The 21,200-nt window shown below is 41.4% G+C and overlaps 1 protein-coding gene across 2 annotated transcripts in view; it reads left to right on the forward strand.

Moving 5' to 3' along the window:
• Positions 1-21,200, forward strand: part of LOC138854256 (uncharacterized) — a 441,993-nt gene that overhangs the window by 45,711 nt on the left and 375,082 nt on the right. Inside the window, exons 1-2 of one of the 2 annotated variants that reach the window (XM_070096316.1) lie at positions 10,602-11,137; positions 18,174-18,281. The gene's annotated coding sequence lies outside the window, so the exon portion shown is untranslated. Of the gene's footprint in view, positions 1-10,601; positions 11,138-18,173; positions 18,282-21,200 lie in introns of those variants that run through there. The other variant, XM_070096315.1, reaches the window with a different exon arrangement.

A 21,200-nucleotide genomic window follows, 5' to 3' on the forward strand; every position in this document is an offset into this window, starting at 1 on the left:
TTCATTTCAATTATATATGCTCCGAAAGGGAAATAACTATTGTGAACTATTGTGAATGTTGGAAATTCTTCTTCCAGCGTTTCCAGATGACAGCTGGAGAACGCTTCCTCTGATCGGCTCCAAATTTTTCAGAGCTAGCTAAATGAAGGTCTGGGTTAGTTTAGTGCTGTCTGGGTATCACTCTGACAACTCTATGAATAAAAATCGGGCAATGATTTCCCGGAAGAGCTCTGACTGTTGCCGGACTTTGTGCTCCAACTTGACTTACTCTTCCGAGTGTTTTCAAACTTTAAACACGGCGTAACTAATTTTAAGAAAGATTCACAAACTTGTAAGGCAGAACATACGCACTTTTTTTATTTTTTTCTAAAATTATTAAAATTATTAGTGCCTGTGCATAACTGTTGAATTCTTCTTCCGATCGGCTTCAAATTTTTAGCCCTTTACTAGCATCAAGTCTTGAAGGGTCCAGAAACATTTACCATGTTTTTGTAACGTTAATATAAAAAATGTCTATTTTCATGTAAAAACATGAGTTCTTAGAACTTGAGGTGAGGCGACGGCCCCATCGTGCAGGAAGTGTGTCCAAGTTGTGCTGTTACTCAAATCAACTTTGTGTGTTCATTGTTCCAACTTGTGACATTTATGTAGCGAAGTGCACGCACAACTTTGTTGACAGATGTTGCAGTGTGCAACTGTGACCTTAATTGTTTACTGAGGTTAATGTTGCAGTGTGCTACTGACCATCATAACTTACTGACGTTGATGTTGCAGTGTGCTACTGACCTTCATAACTTACTGACCTTGATGTTGCAGAGTGCTACTGACCTTCATAACTTACTGACGTTGATGTTGCAGTGTGCTACTGACCTTCATAACTTACTGACGTTGATGTTGCAGTGTGCTACTGACCTTCATAACTTACTGACGTTGATGTTGCAGTGTGCTACTGACCTTCATAACTTACTGACGTTGATGTTGCAGAGTGCTACTGACCTTCATAACTTACTGACGTTGATGTTGCAGTGTGCTACTGACCTTCATAACTTACTGACGTTGATGTTGCAGTGTGCTACTGACCTTCATAACTTACTGACGTTGATGTTGCAGTGTGCTACTGACCTTCATAACTTACTGACGTTGATGTTGCAGTGTGCAACTGACCTTCATAACTTACTGACGTTGATGTTGCAGTGTGCTACTGACCTTCATAACTTACTGACGTTGATGTTGCAGTGTGCAACTGACCTTCATAACTTACTGACGTTGATGTTGCAGTGTGCAACTGACCTTCATAACTTACTGACGTTGATGTTGCAGTGTGCAACTGACCTTCATAACTTACTGACGTTGATGTTGCAGTGTGCAACTGACCTTCATAACTTAATGACGTTGATGTTGCAGTGTGCTACTGACCTTCATAACTTACTGACGTTGATGTTGCAGAGTGCTACTGACCTTCATAACTTACTGACGTTGATGTTGCAGTGTGCTACTGACCTTCATAACTTACTGACGTTGATGTTGCAGTGTGCTACTGACCTTCATAACTTACTGACGTTGATGTTGCAGTGTGCTACTGACCTTCATAACTTACTGACGTTGATGTTGCAGTGTGCAACTGACCTTCATAACTTACTGACGTTGATGTTGCAGTGTGCTACTGACCTTCATAACTTACTGACGTTGATGTTGCAGTGTGCAACTGACCTTCATAACTTACTGACGTTGATGTTGCAGTGTGCAACTGACCTTCATAACTTACTGACGTTGATGTTGCAGTGTGCTACTGACCTTCATAACTTACTGACGTTGATGTTGCAGAGTGCTACTGACCTTCATAACTTACTGACGTTGATGTTGCAGTGTGCAACTGACCTTCGTAACTTACTGACGTTGATGTTGCAGTGTGCAACTGACCTTCATAACTTACTGACGTTGATGTTGCAGTGTGCTACTGACCTTCATAACTTACTGACGTTGATGTTGCAGAGTGCTACTGACCTTCATAACTTACTGACGTTGATGTTGCAGTGTGCTACTGACCTTCATAACTTACTGACGTTGATGTTGCAGAGTGCTACTGACCTTCATAACTTACTGACGTTGATGTTGCAGTGTGCTACTGACCTTCATAACTTACTGACGTTGATGTTGCAGTGTGCTACTGACCTTCATAACTTACTGACGTTGATGTTGCAGTGTGCAACTGACCTTCATAACTTACTGACGCTGATGTTGCAGTGTGCTACTGACCTTCATAACTTACTGACGTTGATGTTGCAGAGTGCTACTGACCTTCATAACTTACTGACGTTGATGTTGCAGTGTGCTACTGACCTTCATAACTTACTGACGTTGATGTTGCAGAGTGCTACTTACCTTCATAACTTACTGACGTTGATGTTGCAGTGTGCTACTGACCTTCATAACTTACTGACGTTGATGTTGCAGTGTGCTACTGACCTTCATAACTTACTGACGTTGATGTTGCAGTGTGCTACTGACCTTCATAACTTACTGACGTTGATGTTGCAGTGTGCAACTGACCTTCATAACTTACTGACGTTGATGTTGCAGTGTGCTACTGACCTTCATAACTTACTGACGTTGATGTTGCAGTGTGCTACTGACCTTCATAACTTACTGACGTTGATGTTGCAGTGTGCTACTGACCTTCATAACTTACTGACGTTGATGTTGCAGTGTGCTACTGACCTTCATAACTTACTGACGTTGATGTTGCAGTGTGCTACTGACCTTCATAACTTACTGACGTTGATGTTGCAGTGTGCAACTGACCTTCATAACTTACTGACGTTGATGTTGCAGTGTGCTACTGACCTTCATAACTTACTGACGTTGATGTTGCAGTGTGCAACTGACCTTCATAACTTACTGACGTTGATGTTGCAGTGTGCAACTGACCTTCATAACTTACTGACGTTGATGTTGCAGTGTGCTACTGACCTTCATAACTTACTGACGTTGATGTTGCAGAGTGCTACTGACCTTCATAACTTACTGACGTTGATGTTGCAGTGTGCAACTGACCTTCGTAACTTACTGACGTTGATGTTGCAGTGTGCAACTGACCTTCATAACTTACTGACGTTGATGTTGCAGTGTGCTACTGACCTTCATAACTTACTGACGTTGATGTTGCAGAGTGCTACTGACCTTCATAACTTACTGACGTTGATGTTGCAGTGTGCTACTGACCTTCATAACTTACTGACGTTGATGTTGCAGAGTGCTACTGACCTTCATAACTTACTGACGTTGATGTTGCAGTGTGCTACTGACCTTCATAACTTACTGACGTTGATGTTGCAGTGTGCTACTGACCTTCATAACTTACTGACGTTGATGTTGCAGTGTGCAACTGACCTTCATAACTTACTGACGTTGATGTTGCAGTGTGCTACTGACCTTCATAACTTACTGACGTTGATGTTGCAGAGTGCTACTGACCTTCATAACTTACTGACGTTGATGTTGCAGTGTGCTACTGACCTTCATAACTTACTGACGTTGATGTTGCAGAGTGCTACTTACCTTCATAACTTACTGACGTTGATGTTGCAGTGTGCTACTGACCTTCATAACTTACTGACGTTGATGTTGCAGTGTGCTACTGACCTTCATAACTTACTGACGTTGATGTTGCAGTGTGCTACTGACCTTCATAACTTACTGACGTTGATGTTGCAGTGTGCAACTGACCTTCATAACTTACTGACGTTGATGTTGCAGTGTGCTACTGACCTTCATAACTTACTGACGTTGATGTTGCAGTGTGCTACTGACCTTCATAACTTACTGACGTTGATGTTGCAGTGTGCTACTGACCTTCATAACTAACTGACGTTGATGTTGCAGTGTGCTACTGACCTTCATAACTTACTGACGTTGATGTTGCAGTGTGCTACTGACCTTCATAACTTACTGACGTTGATGTTGCAGTGTGCTACTGACCTTCATAACTTACTGACGTTGATGTTGCAGTGTGCTACTGACCTTCATAACTTACTGACGTTGATGTTGCAGTGTGCTACTGACCTTCATAACTTACTGACGTTGATGTTGCAGTGTGCTACTGACCTTCATAACTTACTGACGTTGATGTTGCAGTGTGCTACTGACCTTCATAACTTACTGACGTTGATGTTGCAGTGTGCTACTGACCTTCATAACTTACTGACGTTGATGTTGCAGAGTGCTACTGACCTTCATAACTTACTGACGTTGATGTTGCAGTGTGCTACTGACCTTCATAACTTACTGACGTTGATGTTGCAGTGTGCTACTGACCTTCATAACTTACTGACGTTGATGTTGCAGTGTGCTACTGACCTTCATAACTTACTGACGTTGATGTTGCAGTGTGCTACTGACCTTCATAACTTACTGACGTTGATGTTGCAGTGTGCTACTGACCTTCATAACTTACTGACGTTAAAGTGTCTGAGGAGTGTTATATCTCAGGCAAATAAACCAGAATGTGTAAATTAACATGTTAATCTTTCCTTCTTCTCTTCCTGCTTTTCCTTATCTTTCTTCATTTCATCCTCCTCTTTTTCCTTCTTTTCCTGCATTTCTCCACACGGCTGCACGTCTCGCCCACGTGTGGATCACCACACACATCAGGGTGTCTGAATCCAGTCTTGCCACATTTGCCTCCTCCCACACCTGCCTCCTGCCACACCAGCCTCCACACCTGCCTCCTGCCACACCTGCCTCCTGCCACACCTGCCTCTACACCTGCCTCCACACCTGCCTCCACACCTACCTCCTGCCACACCTGCCTCCTGCCACACCTGCCTCCTGCCACACCTGCCTCCTGTCACTCCTGCCTCCTACCACACCTGCCTCCTGCCACACCTGCCTCCTGCCACACCTACCTCCTGCCACTCCTGCCTCCTGCCACACCTGCCTCCTGCCACACCTGCCTCCTGCTACACCTGCCTCCTGCTACACCTGCCTCCTGCCACACCTGCCTCCCGCCACTCCTGCCTCCTGCCACACCTGCCTCCTGCCATACCTGCCTCCTGCCGCTCCTGCCTCCTGCCACACCTGCCTCCTGCTCTCTGCCAGTATCATCTTGGAAGGTACAAAAGCAGGGCTGATCATCATGTTTAGCGATGTTTCGCCAACAGAGAGTGAAACGTTGCTAAATATAGTTCTTTCCTCTGTTTGGGTATGTGATTCACTGATCATTGAGAACTCTTCTTCTTCTTCTTTATCTTCTTATTCTTCTTCTTCTTCTTTATCTTCTTCTTCTTTATCTTCTTCTTCTTTATCTTCTTCTTCTTTATCTTCTTCTTCTTCTTCTTCTTCTTCTTCTTCTTCTTCTTCTTCTTCTTCTTCTTCTTCTTCTTCTTCTTCTTTATCTTCTTCTTCTTTATCTTCTTCTTCTTCTTTATCTTCTTCTTCTTCTTTATCTTCTTCTTCTTCTTTTTTCTTTATCTTCTTCTTCTTTATCTTCTTCTTCTTCTTCTTCTTCTTCTTCTTCTTCTTCTTCTTCTTCTTCTTCTTCTTCTTCTTCTTCTTCTTCTTCTTCTTCTTTATCTTCTTCTTCTTCTTCTTCTTCTTCTTCTTCTTCTTCTTCTTCTTCTTCTTCTTCTTTATCTTCTTCTTCTTCTTCTTCTTCTTCTTCTTCTTCTTCTTCTTCTTCTTCTTCTTCTTTATCTTCTTCTTCTTTATCTTCTTCTTCTTTATCTTCTTCTTCTTTATCTTCTTCTTCTTTATCTTCTTCTTCTTCTTTATCTTCTTCTTCTTCTTCTTCTTCTTCTTCTTCTTCTTCTTCTTCTTCTTCTTCTTCTTCTTCTTCTTCTTTATCTTCTTCTTCTTCTTCTTCTTCTTCTTCTTCTTCTTCTTCTTTATCTTCTTCTTCTTCTTCTTCTTCTTCTTCTTCTTCTTCTTCTTCTTCTTCTTCTTCTTCTTCTTCTTCTTCTTCTTCTTCTTCTTCTTTATCTTCTTCTTCTTCTTCTTCTTCTTCTTCTTCTTCTTCTTCTTCTTCTTCTTCTTCTTCTTCTTCTTCTTCTTTATCTTCTTCTTCTTCTTCTTCTTCTTTATCTTCTTTATCTTCTTCTTCTTCTTCTTCTTTTTCTTCTTCTTCTTCTTCTTCTTCTTCTTCTTCTTCTTCTTCTTCTTCTTCTTCTTCTTCTTCTTCTTCTTCTTCTTCTTCTTCTTCTTCTTCTTCTTCTTCTTCTTCTTCTTCTTCTTTATCTTCTTTATCTTCTTTATCTTTTTCTTCGTCTTCTTCTTTATCTTCTTCTTCTTCTTCTTCTTCTTCTTCTTCTTCTTCTTCTTCTTCTTCTTAATCTTCTTTTTCTCCTTTATCTTTCTTTTTCTTTTTAATCTCCGTCTGATTATTATTATTATTATTATTTTTATTAAATTATTATTATTATTATTATTATTATTATTATTATTATTAAATTATTATTATTATTATTATTATTATTATTATTATTATTATTATTATTATTATTTTTATTATTATTATTATTATTATTATTATTATTATTATTATTATTATTATTATTATTACTATTATTGCTTTTAGAGGAAGCGCTAAACCCTTAGAGGTTACAAAGCATCTGAGACAGTGGTGGGTCAATCAAATTCAATCCGAGGAAGAGGGGAATGCAAGTCCAATTCCTTGGATCAAGAGCCCTCCTCACCAGCATCAAGGTACCACACACTGTACCTGGGTATCATCAGTACCACACACTGCAGCTGGGTACCATCAGTGCAACAAACTGTACCTGGACATCATCAGTACCACACACTGTAACTGGACATCATCAATACCACACACTGTACCTGGTTACCATTAGTACCATACACTGTACCAGGGTACCATCAGTACCACACACGGTACCTGGGTGCCATCAGTATCACACATTGTACCAGGGCACCATCAGTACCACATACTGTACCAGAGTTATGGTTGATGGCACCCTGGGTGTCTCCTCTACTAATAAAGGCTATATATACGTCACTGTCTCCCCCTATGTGCGTCATACTGTGAACCTCTACGTTAGCCTACATTGTCCTTGTCCCTCATCTTCACTCATGGTCCCTCACCTTCCTTCCTAGTTCATCATCTTCCATGACCCCTCACTTTCCCTATTAGTACCTAACCTTCCTTCCTGATCCCTCACCTTCTTGGTCCCTCACCTTCCTTCCTGGTCCCTCACCTTCCCTCATGGTCCCTCACCTTCCTTTCTAGTCCATCATCTTCCATGAACCCTCATTTTCCCTCTTAGTACCTCACCTTCCTTCCTAGTCCTTCACCTTCCTTCCTGGTCCCTCACCTTCCCTCATGGTCTCTCACCTTCCTTCCTGGTCCCTCACCTTCCTTCCTGGTCCCTCACCTTCCTTCCTGGTCTCTCGCCTTCCTTCCTGGTCCCTCACCTTCCTTCCTGGTCCCTCACCTTCCATCCTGGTCCCTCACCTTCCTTCCTGGTCCCTCAACTTCCTTCCTGGACTCTCACCTTCCTTCCTGGTCCCTCACCTTCCTGGTCCCTCACCTTCCTTCCTGGTCCCTCACCTTCCTTCTTGTTCCTTCACCTTCCTTCCTGGTCTCTCACCTTCCTTCCTGGTCCCTCACTATCCTTCCTGATCCCTCACCTTCCTTCCTGGTCCCTCACCTTCCTTCCTGGTCCCTCACCTTCCTTCCTGGTCCCTCAACTTCCTTCCTGGACTCTCACCTTCCTTCTTGGTCCCTCACCTTCCTGGTCCCTCACCTTCCTTCCTGGTCCCTCACCTTCCTTCTTGTTCCTTCACCTTCCTTCCTGGTCTCTCACCTTCCTTCCTGGTCCCTCACTATCCTTCCTGATCCCTCACCTTCCTTCCTGGTCCATCACCTTCCTTCCTGATCCCTCACATCCCTTCCTTCTCTCTCACCTTCCTTTCTGGTCCCTCACCTTCTAGTTCGAGTGATCATGAAAAATAAATCTCTCCATTACTCTATCTTGCACCGCGTCAGGAGACTAGAATACCAGTGTCAGGAGACTAGAATACCAGTGTCAGGAGACTAGAATACCAGTGTCAGGAGACTAGAATACCTTTGTCAGGAGACTAGAATACCAGTGTCAGGAGACTAGAATACCTTTGTCAGGAGACTAGAATACCAGTGTCAGGAGACTAGAATATCAGTGTCAGGAGACTAGAATACCAATGTCAGGAGACTAGAATACCTGTGTCAGGAGACCAGAAGACCGGTGTCAGGAGACTAGAAGAGTCAGCCATCACGCTAAGATCACTCACTACCTGAGGGAAATTCACACCTAATCCACAAACTCACTGATGTAATACTGGAAATAGTTGTATTTTAAGACTTGTAGCACTGGAATGTTCACAGTATGTGTGTGTGTGTGTGTTAGTTAGTTACCATTTTGTCCTAGGCACATGTCGATTAGACACTAGGCCTGTTGTATATGAGTACGTGTGTGTGTGTGTGTTTACGTTGACATGCGTGTGGGCGTGCCTGCAGCACTGTGTTTGACGGTTTGCGTGACAACAGCTGCCTGCATAATGTATGTTTTCGTGTTCAGATGTCTTTAGAATTATCCAGATTAGAAGCACTGTGCATTTATATAATGAACTACCACACCGTGACCTCACAGCTTCTGTCTCCTGATAATGTGAGCATAAGAGTCACCTATTACAAGAGTACTCTTATTATTACTCATAAATATGTTAGGTTACACACACACACACACACACTCAGTGAACCACGATGTTATTCTCACGGAAGATGCAGTCCTGTTTTTGTGGTATCGCAGTGTGACGTTCTAAGCTCTTCTCTTTCTGCCTGTCCTCTTGGTGGTGATGGGTTGTAGAGATACACTGGAAGCTTGTTCGCATTCTTCTTTACAAGACGAGACGGATTTCCAATCATCCCCACGCTCTGATTTACCAAAATAAGGTTGACTTGAAGTTTACCAGAAGATGGTTTCGGGGGTCAACTGCTTCTATGATCCGGTCCCAGACCAGGACTCCTTATTAATACACTCTGTTGTTAGATCACCTTAAGCAAAGGAAGAAGATAAAATAACGTCAAGAATACCAGCCGTATTTTTCGACTGGTATTCTTGACGTTATTTTAATCGACTGAAAGAGAACTATGTGTGTCTGTGTGTGTGTTTTTTGTGTGTCGTTCCAATTCCTGCCTACTCTAAGACTTAAGAAATAATTTCTATCTTCCCTGTTATATTCATCTGTGTCTTCAACTGCCATCTGTACCCTCGTGTGTTATCGTGTGTGGGTGGGTGGGTGGGTGTGCGTACGTATTCGTGTATATTCGTGATTGTTTGTGTGCGTGTGCAGCCACGCCTCCTCCCCCACGCCGTCCGTGGCATCGGGTCATCCCTGAGGTTATGTCGTGTCTCGTAAAAACCTGAACAAACCTCAGAAAATCGTTTATGACCTGCGCTCTTCTATTATTTTTTCTGGTCGCCGGACAGTCAATAATCTGAGTCAGTTACGGGGGGATGGAGGACTAGACCAGGTCAGTCTGCTTGGACACCTGGCCACCACACGTGTTGACCTGACTCAAAGGTCAATGCATGGGAAGACCTAGCCACATCATGGGTGTTGACCCGACTCACAGGTCAGTCTGCATGGAAACCCGACCACCACACTTGTGCAGACCTGGCTCGCACCTCAAGAATCATCAAAGATCTCTTCATCTGGTCAATATGAGAGGTCAGTGCTCAAAAAAGAAAGTCGAAAATCAGTGCTCCATGAGAAGCCAGTGTCACACCATGAGAATCTAGTGCCACACCGTCAGAAGCTACTATCATACCATGGTAAGCCATACCATGAAAAGCAAGTGAAAATATATAATTTATTTTCTATTAGTGATTGGGAAAGAGTTCAGGAAACCATGAAAGAAAATATTTAACTAAGGAAAAGGCATAAATGTTCAGATTAGTCAAAAAAACTGAAGCTGACTTCGAAAGCTGCTCAGAACACTGGAAACATCTGAAATACGATCTGCATAGAACACTTAAAGAGCAATCTACATGGAACGTTTAGAGAATGAGATGTAGAGTACGTTTTAAGATGATCTGCATGTAACGTTTAAACAATATGCATGGAACGTGTAAATCTGTTTGGGTCTTTTAAAAAATATTTATGGAACGTTTAAACATTATGCATGGAACGTTTAAATATGTATGGAAAGTTTAAAGAGGAAACATTATTGATGGTTAGACTTTTAGTAATTCGAAACAAAGTTAGTTAATGTGCTATTTAGTGACCATGTGACTTCCTCTGACGACAGAGGGTGATGGTGATCTTACTAAGCTTCATAGTGAAAAGCTTGACCTTGAAATATATAGAAAATGACATGTGCTATTGGAAAATTTTGCTCTTATACAAATGTGTTGTCTGTAGCTCTCTGTCTTGTGGGTTTCTTGCCAGACTTATGTAATAGACACGAGAGTTGCAATGACAAGAACAGCCGTTATAAGTGAATAACTTGTATTTCATTGACATATCGAGTTATGGGTTTCACTTTCTTTCGTGAAAAAAATGATAACATTGTTTGAGAAAGATATCAGTGATTAGGAAGTAATTGTTGAAGATAACTTTATTGCTGAGGACTGCAGTGCGTCGAGTGAGGACCAGACTCTGGGTAGTGGGTTCTAGTGGGGACTAGACTCTGTGTAGTGGGGTCGAGTGAGGACCAGACTCTGGTTAGTGGGGTCGAATGAGGACCAGACTCCGGGTAGCGAGGTTGAGTGAACCTAGATTCTCATTAGCACTATGAAGCTGACACCTGAGCTAGACAACCCATCACGGGAAGCTTGAAGCCATATCATGGAGCAACATACAATGAATTTGCCTGAAGTGATCTTGCAGTAACGGGGCCACAACTTATCAATGTCACAATGAAATCTTATCGTAGCTCTGAGGGAGCAACTTAGCGAGTCATCACACAGCATGATTAACACCCGCGTCAGGTAACGGGCTTGTTTCACGTCACTCATCTCTGAACTGCAGTGCGAAATCTGTGTTGCTGTGCACTCTGCTTCAGAAACACTTCTTACGGGGCTTCGAAGTTTTTTCTCGAGCTTCCCCGGACATGTGTTGTCTCTGATAATATTAAAGATCTCAGGTAAGTGAGCTCGTTCAATAGTCTACTTCCCTCACTACCAGCAGTGGTGCATTGAAAGTTCAACTTTCCCACTACCCACAGTGGTGCCTTGAACGTTCATATTTCTCACTCCAGCAATGGTGCTTTGAACGTTCAGTTTTCTCACCATTAACACGTGAAATGTGTTCCACCAGTAGAATTCTGACTTATTCTCCCACATATATCACTACAACAGACATGACCGTAGTAATGATACAGAATATCCACAAGTAAATGACTGAGACACATGTACAACACTTTTGTATCTTAATAAAGATACCAGAGTGTTGCACATGTGTTGTCTTCAAGTACAATAGACATTCATTGCACTATTGAATGTAAATAGCGAATGTTGACAAATGGTGAAGAGACGTAGAGTAAGACATTTTTTTAAGGGACGTTTAGCCTACTATGGGACTTTCTCAAGCATTTATCAAAGTTCTACTTTATACATTATTCTCTATAAAAACTCTTCATTTCAATTCACAAATTTGTCCCAATTTTCCAATTACATGTCACTCCTCCAATTTAACGTCAGTTTCCCCTATTTAACAACAGTTAAACTGCAGCTTTCTAATTTAAAACAACAGTGATAATTTAACAGCAGCTCTTCAGTTTAAAAAATATTTTTTTCAAATTTCTCAGCAACTCATCAACTTAACAGTAATTCCCCAATTTAAAATAATCATTTCCAGCCATCACTCTATTTTAATTTATAGTTTCCACAGATGCAGAAATCCCACTTACGCCACAGCCTGTGATATGTGTTTTCTGTACTAGTTGGAAGAGAGAGAGAGAGTTAGGTACTATCTTAAAGGATTTAATCCTACTTAGATTACCTCCCAAGAGACTCTTCACAACAGCTAAATTTCAGCCTTTCAAATTCTGCAAATAGTTAGGCCTCACAACATTTCCTGCAAACTGCTGCAAAAGGAGCAATTGACGGGATTCTGGAAATATTGTTAGGTATCCTTGAAGGAATACCTTATAGTGGTTGCCTGCATTCTATTTTTGCCTTCAAGGTTATCGATTATATCTTGAGAACGCCTCATCCGGTCGGCTCCAGATTTCCAAACTTCGTATAATGTAATTAGGTTTATATAGTATTTCCTCGTCCCGGTGCTCTCTGGTCATTGTTGTATGGAACATAGTACTTAATTCTGATTGGTGAGTGATAACGTGAGAAAGCCTCTGTTGATTGGCTTTTCTAAACTGGTGTGAGATATAGAAAGAGGCCACGCCATGCCAACCCACGCCTTGCAAGCCCACACCACACCCACCCAAGCCTTGCAAACTCACGCCAAGCTTACCCAAGCCTTGCAAATCCACACCACACCCACCCAAGCCTTTCAATCTCTCTCCAAGCTCACCCAAGCCTTGCAAACTCACGCTACACCCACTTACGCTGTGTTCAACCATGCCCACTCACGCCATGCCCATCACGCAACGCCCACCCACGCAACGCCACGTCCACCCACGCAACGCCACGTCCACCCACGCAACGCCAAACCTACTTACAAAAATTATGAAATTAATGAACAAACTTTTTCTGAGGTGACCGTAGTGGCGTCAAGGACATAAATGAAGGAATTGGGGCACAACAGACACGTAGAAAGAAAGACAGAGACAGAGAGAGAGAGACAGAGAGACAGAGACAGAGGCAGAAAGAGAGAGAGAGAGAGAGAGAGAGAGAGAGAGAGAGAGAGAGAAGTTACTCAATTACTATTATTTTTGCCTCCCTACAGAGTGACGAGTGACTGTACTGGAGAGATAACTGACTTCAAATGATTATCTTTTGTCAATAAAATCCATTCATAAAAAAATCGAGTCTATAAAATAGTTGATATTACTCTGCGAGGACCATTACTAATTATAATGACTATTATTATTTATCACTGTAGCTTAAATAGCAGCAAATACAATTAGCTAATATAGTATTAAACAGCATCAGCGTATTAGCAGATACAGTAGCAAATATAATTTCAAATACAATACAAATTATAATACCAAATATTACAGCAAATACTATAGTAAATACAATAACAGATACAACAGCAAATACAACAACAGATGCAACAGCAAATACAACAACAGATACAACAGCAAATACAACAACAGATACAACAGCAAATACAGCAACAGATACAATAGCAAATACAACAATAGATGCAACAGCAAATACAACAACAGATACAACAGCAAATACAACAACAGATACAACAGCAAATACAACAACAGATACAACAGCAAATACATCAACAGATACAACAGCAAATACAACAACAGATACCACAGCAAATACAACAACAGATACAACAGCAAATACATCAACAGATACAACAGCAAATACAACAACAGATACAACAACAAATACAACAATAGATACCACAGCAAATACAACAACAAATATAACAGCAAATACAACAACAGATACAACAACAGATACAACAACAGATACAACAACAAACATAACAACAGATACAACAACAAACACAGCAACAGATACAACAACAGACACAACAACAGATACAACAACAGACACAACAACAGTTACAACAACAGACACAACAACAGATACCACAGCAAATACAACAACAAATATAACAGCAAATACAACAAAAGTTGCAATGGGTCTCCATCACTCCACCCTCTTCCTCCCTCGTTCTCTCACTCTAAGCATAGTAACATCTACGGTATTACATTTCTTTCTTATATTACAGTTTCTCATCATTTAGCTGATCTTCTCCCCAGTACAATATGCTGATACAGTCTAAGAAAATGCATACCTTTAATTATTACCACTACGAACAGTAGTTGCTGGTAAGATAACGGTTAAGTCTTGAAGCCGGAAAGAAGCTCGGAGATTGTCTTAAGTTAGAGGTAATATTTTGGGTCATCCTAAACCTTGATCATCTTCGTTCAGTCCTGGACCATTATCTACTTCGGTCCGTCCTGGACCATTATCTCCTTCGGTCCGTCCTGGTTTATTACCAAGTCACTCACGTGACGTGACTCTGTCACGCCAATTTCGTTTTTATTCTCTTAGTCGTTACGCTAAATTATCGCCAAGTAAGGTCAAGGCAGCCAGCGACTCGTAGTTAAGGTCAGAACCGGTAAGGACTTTATGGCCACATTATTCTGACTGCTGTAGCAGTGTGACCAGGCTGCGTCACAATAACCACTACAGACGCTATGTGACACTTCATCCTTGGCTAGGATGACCGACTGGGTTACGATCTGATATAACCTGCAGCCCAGAATGATCGTATGATCAGCTGTCCAGTGTCGTATGATACAGTTAGACATGGAGATACATTAGCATGTCCCCCGTTCACCTGAAGGTAAACAGGTACCTGGGTGTTATCGGTTGCTGTGGACAGCATCCTGGGGAAGGATATGGCTTCTATAATAAGAGAAAAAAAAACATAAGAAAGGAGGATCACTTCAGCAGGCCTGTTGGCCCATACTAGGCAGGTCCTTTACAATCCATCCCACTAACAAAACATTTGCCCAACCCAATTTTCAATGCTCCCCATGAAATAAGGTCTGATAACTCTATCTACTCATTTGCAAGTCCCACTCAAATCCAACCCCTCCCACTCATATTTATCCAACCTAAATTTGAAGCTACTTAAAGTCCTAGCCTCAATAACCCAACTAGGTAGACTGTTCCACTCATCAACTACCCTATTTCCAAACCAATACTTTCCTATGTCCTTTCTAAATCTAAACTTGTCTAATTTAAATCCATTACTGCGGGTTCTCTCTTGGAGAGATATCCTCAAGACTTTATTAATATCCCTTTTATTAATACCTATCTTCCACTTATACACTTCGATCATGTCTCCCCTCATTCTTCGTCTAACAAGTGAATGTAATTTAAACTAACAAGTGAATGTAAAGCAAAAGGACACAAGTGCAACTAATGGAACATTTTATTGTGGCAACGTTTCGCCATTACCAATGGCTTTATCAAGCCATTGGTAATGGCTTGATAAAGTTCCTGGAGAGCGAAACGTTGCCACAATAAAATGTCACATTAGTTGCACTTGTGTCCTTTTACTTTACATATTGTCGGTAATTCTACCAACTTTATAACAAGTGAATGTAATTTAACAAGTGAATGTAATTTAAACAAGTGAATGCAATTAAAAAGCTTTTAAATTATCTGTGATAGGATAACAGCTTATGGCCTCAAGAAGTAATTTTAGTAAAAATATTCGAGCTATTGTTAATATTTGTCACGAGGGAAGTACAGTGGACAAAGGACACAGACACATTGAAGCGACAGTGGCTATGGGACACAGACACATTGAAACAACAGTGACCATAGGACATAGGCACATTTCAGTGACAGTGGCCATTTTACATAGGCACATTGCAGTGACAGTGACCATAGGACACAGACACACTGCAGCTATAATATCCATCACCGAGACACACGGGGATGCAATCACGGGGACACAAATTTGGCAGATATACCTATAGAGACAGTGAGATAGTCATAGGGACACAGCAGTAGCAGTATACTCGTGGATAGACGCTACCCTCGGAAGGGAAATATAACGTAATCAGGTTTGATCCTAGGAAGAGGAGTGTAGCTCCAATTCCTTGGATCAGTAGCCTCCGTAGTTGGCATCCACTAAGCAGCAGATTTTTGAGAGCAATCGATTGATTGCTACTCTTAGAGTTGAGTTTGTCTGACAAATCTATATATTCTATTCTATTTCCTCTAATTAATCTTGAGGTTGACCGTTTATTAGAGGTGTTTTGATGCATGATTACCTCCCATTCCCCAGACATTGTAAAACCCTTACGGGTTTAGAAGTTAGCTACGATTTACATGTGATTTATCCGGGAACTTTTCATGAGATTCTGTACTCCCACAGTCTTGCCTGGGTCAAGCCTCAGTGATGGTGGCTTAGTCAACCAGGCTGTTGTTGTTGGCGGCCCGCCGGCCCACACTTTCGTTACAGCCTTGGCGATTTAAGCACTCCACGGAGGCAGTGAGATAACTGCTTGCCTTGTCAATGCTTCCATACTTATTCCTGCAATATTTTTGATATTTGCTGGTAGCAGGATGTTGATACAGTGTTCTCTTAGTGCCTCCATGGTTACCTTACTATTCACTGAGTCTATTTAGCACCACCTCCAGTGGCTTACACTCCAGTCCTTTGTTAGGGTAGTTTGCTGGGTTGGGACCAGAACCTCAGGAATCTTCCACCTATATACTATAACGAGTCTATTTTGCCTTCTCTCCACAGAGTAAATTCAGAGTACTGTGAGGTGTTCCCAGTAGTTTAAACGTGTATTGACTCTATGCGGGTAATAAATGTTTTCTGCATTTTTTCTCTTCAGCCTCAAATGGATCAGTCAACACCAGGTAGTACTTGAAGCCAGAGAGAAGTGATTTTGAATAGTGCAACACTGGCATCATTTTTCTTGAAAGTTCTTATCCATCCTGACATTTTCCTGGGTTAATTAACATTCGCTTTATAACCTTCTTTAAAAGATAGGACCCCAATTTTTCACATATTTTTTTTGACCTGTGAGGTGACCATCTGCGCTTTGTATACATTTTCCCTTTTTCAGATCCTCGTTCTGTCCATGTCTGAGGAATTGGAATTTGTCCCTACTGCATATCATGTTATTTTCTACCGCCTATTTTGTTTATATCTTCCTAGGAAACCTTCATGCTAATTATTGTATCGTCCGCAGTGGATAATACAATGCTGTGGTTTGTTTGCATTTATGTCTTCTATGAGGCTGAGGAACAGTAAAGGCACCAGGACTGTGCCTCGGGGAACTAAACTTTTTACTTGGCTAAGGATAGATCTTACAGTGTTCCCTACTATTTGTGTTCTACTAATAAAAAATCTAATATCCTACTTTTCTATATACATCTTTTGACCTTACTTTATAGGTTATAACCCCATGATCTTATTTATCAGATGTCTTAGCAAAGTCATTGTCTATCACCATAATTTTGTTATATTCATCCAGTAGTTATGATAAGCATAATTTTCCTGCTCTAAATCCCTCTTGATTCGAGTTGTTGCAAGTCATGCTTTTTAATATAATGCGCAATTTGGCTTGTGGCCATCCTCTCAAAGATCTGTGATATACGTTATTAGAGCCACTGGCTTGAAGTTCCAGCCAGTCCTCTGCTGCCTACTTTATAAGAGGAGCTCTGTCTCCACTTATCCTTTTGGGATTTTCATGGTTAAGGTCTTGTAGTGACCTGAATATTTCTTTAAGATACATAATGTGGCTGCATTCAAGTCTAAAACTAAGTTTGAATTATAGTGTTAGATCGTTTTGATAACCTGAGGTAGGCCTGGTCAAGGACTGGGCCGTGGAGGCGTTGACACCCGGACCTTAAAGATTTTGCCTAGATTTAAACTCTTCCTCCACAGTATGCTGAGTGTACAGTGTATGAACCTCCTGATAGCGGTGCGCCCATTCTAGAAGCCTTTTCTCTTAGTATAAGGATTTTGCGCATGTATTGAAATATTTTGCTTTTGTATTTCTTGAACGCCTCTATGCTTCATGGCCACTTCTTCCGTCCAATATGAACGTTGCAGTTTCTGCTCTATATCAGTAATCTCTCGTGGTAAGGTATCTTTTTGTGATATTCTCATTTTTAACTAATTCTTTAACCCTTTTGTCTTTTGTTAAATTCTTCTCCGTTCTCTCTCAGTAGATAATCTCTCTCTTGTTTTTAAGCGGTGCATATTTATGCAGACTCTACATATATACTTCTGTATTCGGCTTTTCTATGTCCAAGTTTAGGTTTAAATAACTCACGACCCTTTCTTAGGGAAAGTCTGATACTTCATTTACCTGGTCCCATGACTATTATTAATAATAATAATAATAATAATAATAATAATAATAATAATAATAATAATATTATTATTATTATTATTATTATTATTATTATTATTATTATTATTATTATTATTATTATTATTATTATTATTATCATTAGTACTAACAGTAGTGTGTGTTCCTGCAGGTGATGTCCTCGGAGGATGGGGCATCTCTCTCATCTGTGGAGTTGACACTTCCTCACATCGCTCGCGAGGTTCTCAGGCGTAAGGCGCTGGCTCACGCCCATGCTGAGGTGAGGAATACACTACGTATTAGCCCTGTATGGCACTCATTACTGCCCTGGGGCTTGAGGGGTTCCCTCGTGTACTGTAATGAGAGTAAGAGGGCATTCATGCACTGTAACGAGAATATCAGAGGACCTTCGTGCAGTTGTAGTGAGGGTATGAGAGGACCTTCATGCATTGTTGTGAGGGTATGAGAGGATCTTCATGCACTGTAGTGAGGGTATGAGAGGACCTTCATGCACTGTAGTGAGGTTTAGTTAGTTTAATATGTTTATTATGCACCCCGGGTATGGGAGAACCTTCATCCACTGTACTGAGGGTATGAAAGGACATTCATACACTGTAGTGAGGGTACGAGAGGACCTTCATACACTGTAGTGAGGGTATGAGAGGACCTTCATACACTGTAGTGAGGGTTGAGAGGACCTACATACACTGTAGCGAGGGTATGAGAGGACCTTCATGCACTGTAGTGAGGGTATGAGAGGACCTTCATGCACTGTAGTGAGGGTATGAGAGGACCTTCATGCACTGTAGTGAGGGTATGAGAGGACCTTCATGCACTGTAGTGAGGGTATGAGAGGACCTTCATGCACTGTAGTGAGGGTATGAGAGGACCTTCATGCACTGTAGTGAGGGTATGAGAGGACCTTCATGCACTGTAGTGAGGGTATGAGAGGACCTTCATGCACTGTAGTGAGGGTATGAGAGGACCTTCATGCACTGTAGTGAGGGTATGAGAGGACCTTCATGCACTGTAGTGAGGGTATGAGAGGACCTTCATGCACTGTAGTGAGGGTATGAGAGGACCTTCATGCACTGTAGTGAGGGTATGAGAGGACCTTCATGCACTGTAGTGAGGGTATGAGAGGACCTTCATGCACTGTAGTGAGGGTATGAGAGGACCTTCCTGCACTGTTGTGAGGGTATGAGAGGGCCTTCATGCACTGTAGTGAGGGTATGAGAGGACCTTCCCGCACTGTAGTGAGGGTATAAGAGGGCCTTCATGCACTTGTAGTGAGAGTATGAAAGGACCTTCCTGCACTGTAGCGATGATACAAGAATGTCTAAATTATTGATTATCTAGTAATAACGAAAAAGACTGGTAAATTTCGCTTCTCTAAATCTAGCGAAGTTTATACTAAAACGTTTTCTCAGAAGAATACAAAGAGAAAATGTAAAAGTTTAAGGTAAGCTTTTATATATTTGCAGATTCTTCTGCGATGGCTTCTTGTCAATGGTCCAAGTCGGACCGAAACGTCGTCGTAAGCTTCTCTTTTATGTGCGGGTTATTTGTGTATGGCTTCTTTAGTTTTAAGGTATCTACAGAGACGTAAAAGAAAACTTTATTTGAGTTATTATCCCCAGAAGGTAATAACCAAGGATAACCCAGGAAAGTCAGCTTATCTTATTTACAGTTTAATCGTTTAGTTCTCTTCCCGGGATGTGATTTGCAACAGTCGACTAACACCTAGGAACACATCTATTGATAGGTGAACGGGGGCAATAGATGTCTATGCTTATTGCCCTAGCCCTGCCCGGGATTAAACCCGGGTCTTTTGACTGTGAGTCAAACCCCTGAACTAACATATAACTCATCAGGAGCTCTGGACCCTACCTGGCAACCATAACACTAGTCTCTCGGTAGGTTGCTCGTGTTGCATATGGCTTACAACCGAAGGACCCAAGATCAATCTTGGGGGTGGGGCTATTGGAGATGTTGTTCATATTTCTTTACACCGATTGCCCCTATTCACTTAACAGTACATAGAAACCTAGGTGTTAGCCGATTGCTTCGGCGCGAGTCCTAAGGAAGAAGGCAGTAACCGGCGCTGGGTGTGAGTAGAAACTGCTGGAGAACAAGCTTTGGGTAATTTGTAAATAAATAAACATTGGTGTGATAACATTTCGATAGGTCTACTCCCATCTGGTTTACTACCAGTCTGCCTCATATCTGAGTACAAAGACACTTTTTCTGCAGTATACAATAATGTAGTTTAAATGTAATAAGATATCGTTAGGCACAAAAGAAAGGCACTAGCATGTGGTACACTTCGGCTGATCTCTCGATCATTTGGTCTACTAAGTACATATTATGTGTATTTTTGCATTCACATAATATGTACTTAATTCTTGGCGTTAAGAGCATTCATAGATGATAGAGAATCACTTAGAATAAGGGAGTCAACTTAACATGGACACATTTGAGGGCAAGGAGTATAGCAAAAAGTCAGTTTGAAGGCTGGAAGCCCAGTTGTTCATACATAAGAACAAGAAGGTACAATACAGTGACTAGAACAATTCACAAATAACCCGCGCGTAGGTGAGACAGAAGCTTATGATGACGTTTCGGTCTGACCTGAACCATTTACAAAGTCACACTAACACGAAAGAGTGAGGGAGACAGCATGTAAAGGTGAGGGGGACAGGGACGGGATCAAGAGAGGAAGAACAAGAAGTAGTGGTGAGGCTGGAGTGTGTTGATGCATATTAAGTGCTGGTTTGGCAAGAAAGATGTACATGAGTGTAATAAGCTGTCACGTAGTGTCGTTGTAGCAGATATTTTGATTAACTCTTAAAAAGAAGGGTTGTAGAAAGACAGGAGTGAGAGACTTTGTAAATGGTCCAAATCTGGTCAAAACGTCGTTGTAAGCTTCTCTCTCTTATGTGCGGGTTATTTGTATATTGTTCCAGTCATGGAATTGTGATCCTTTGTTTTTGTTCTTTGAGAGCTGCTGGGTGTAAGACGTGCCTAGTATGTGCCAATAGGTTTTCAGCACTGATTTTTTTCTCTTGTGTACTTATGTGCCACCTCGCATAGAATGAGCACATGCTGCACAATATAGATAATAGAATGAACACGGGAGGTGGAAGAGAGAATGAAACAACACTCGCTTACATTATAATCACGGGGTACACAGTACACT

Source organism: Cherax quadricarinatus, chromosome 53, assembly GCF_038502225.1.
Source record: "Cherax quadricarinatus isolate ZL_2023a chromosome 53, ASM3850222v1, whole genome shotgun sequence".
Lineage (NCBI taxonomy): Eukaryota > Metazoa > Arthropoda > Malacostraca > Decapoda > Parastacidae > Cherax > Cherax quadricarinatus.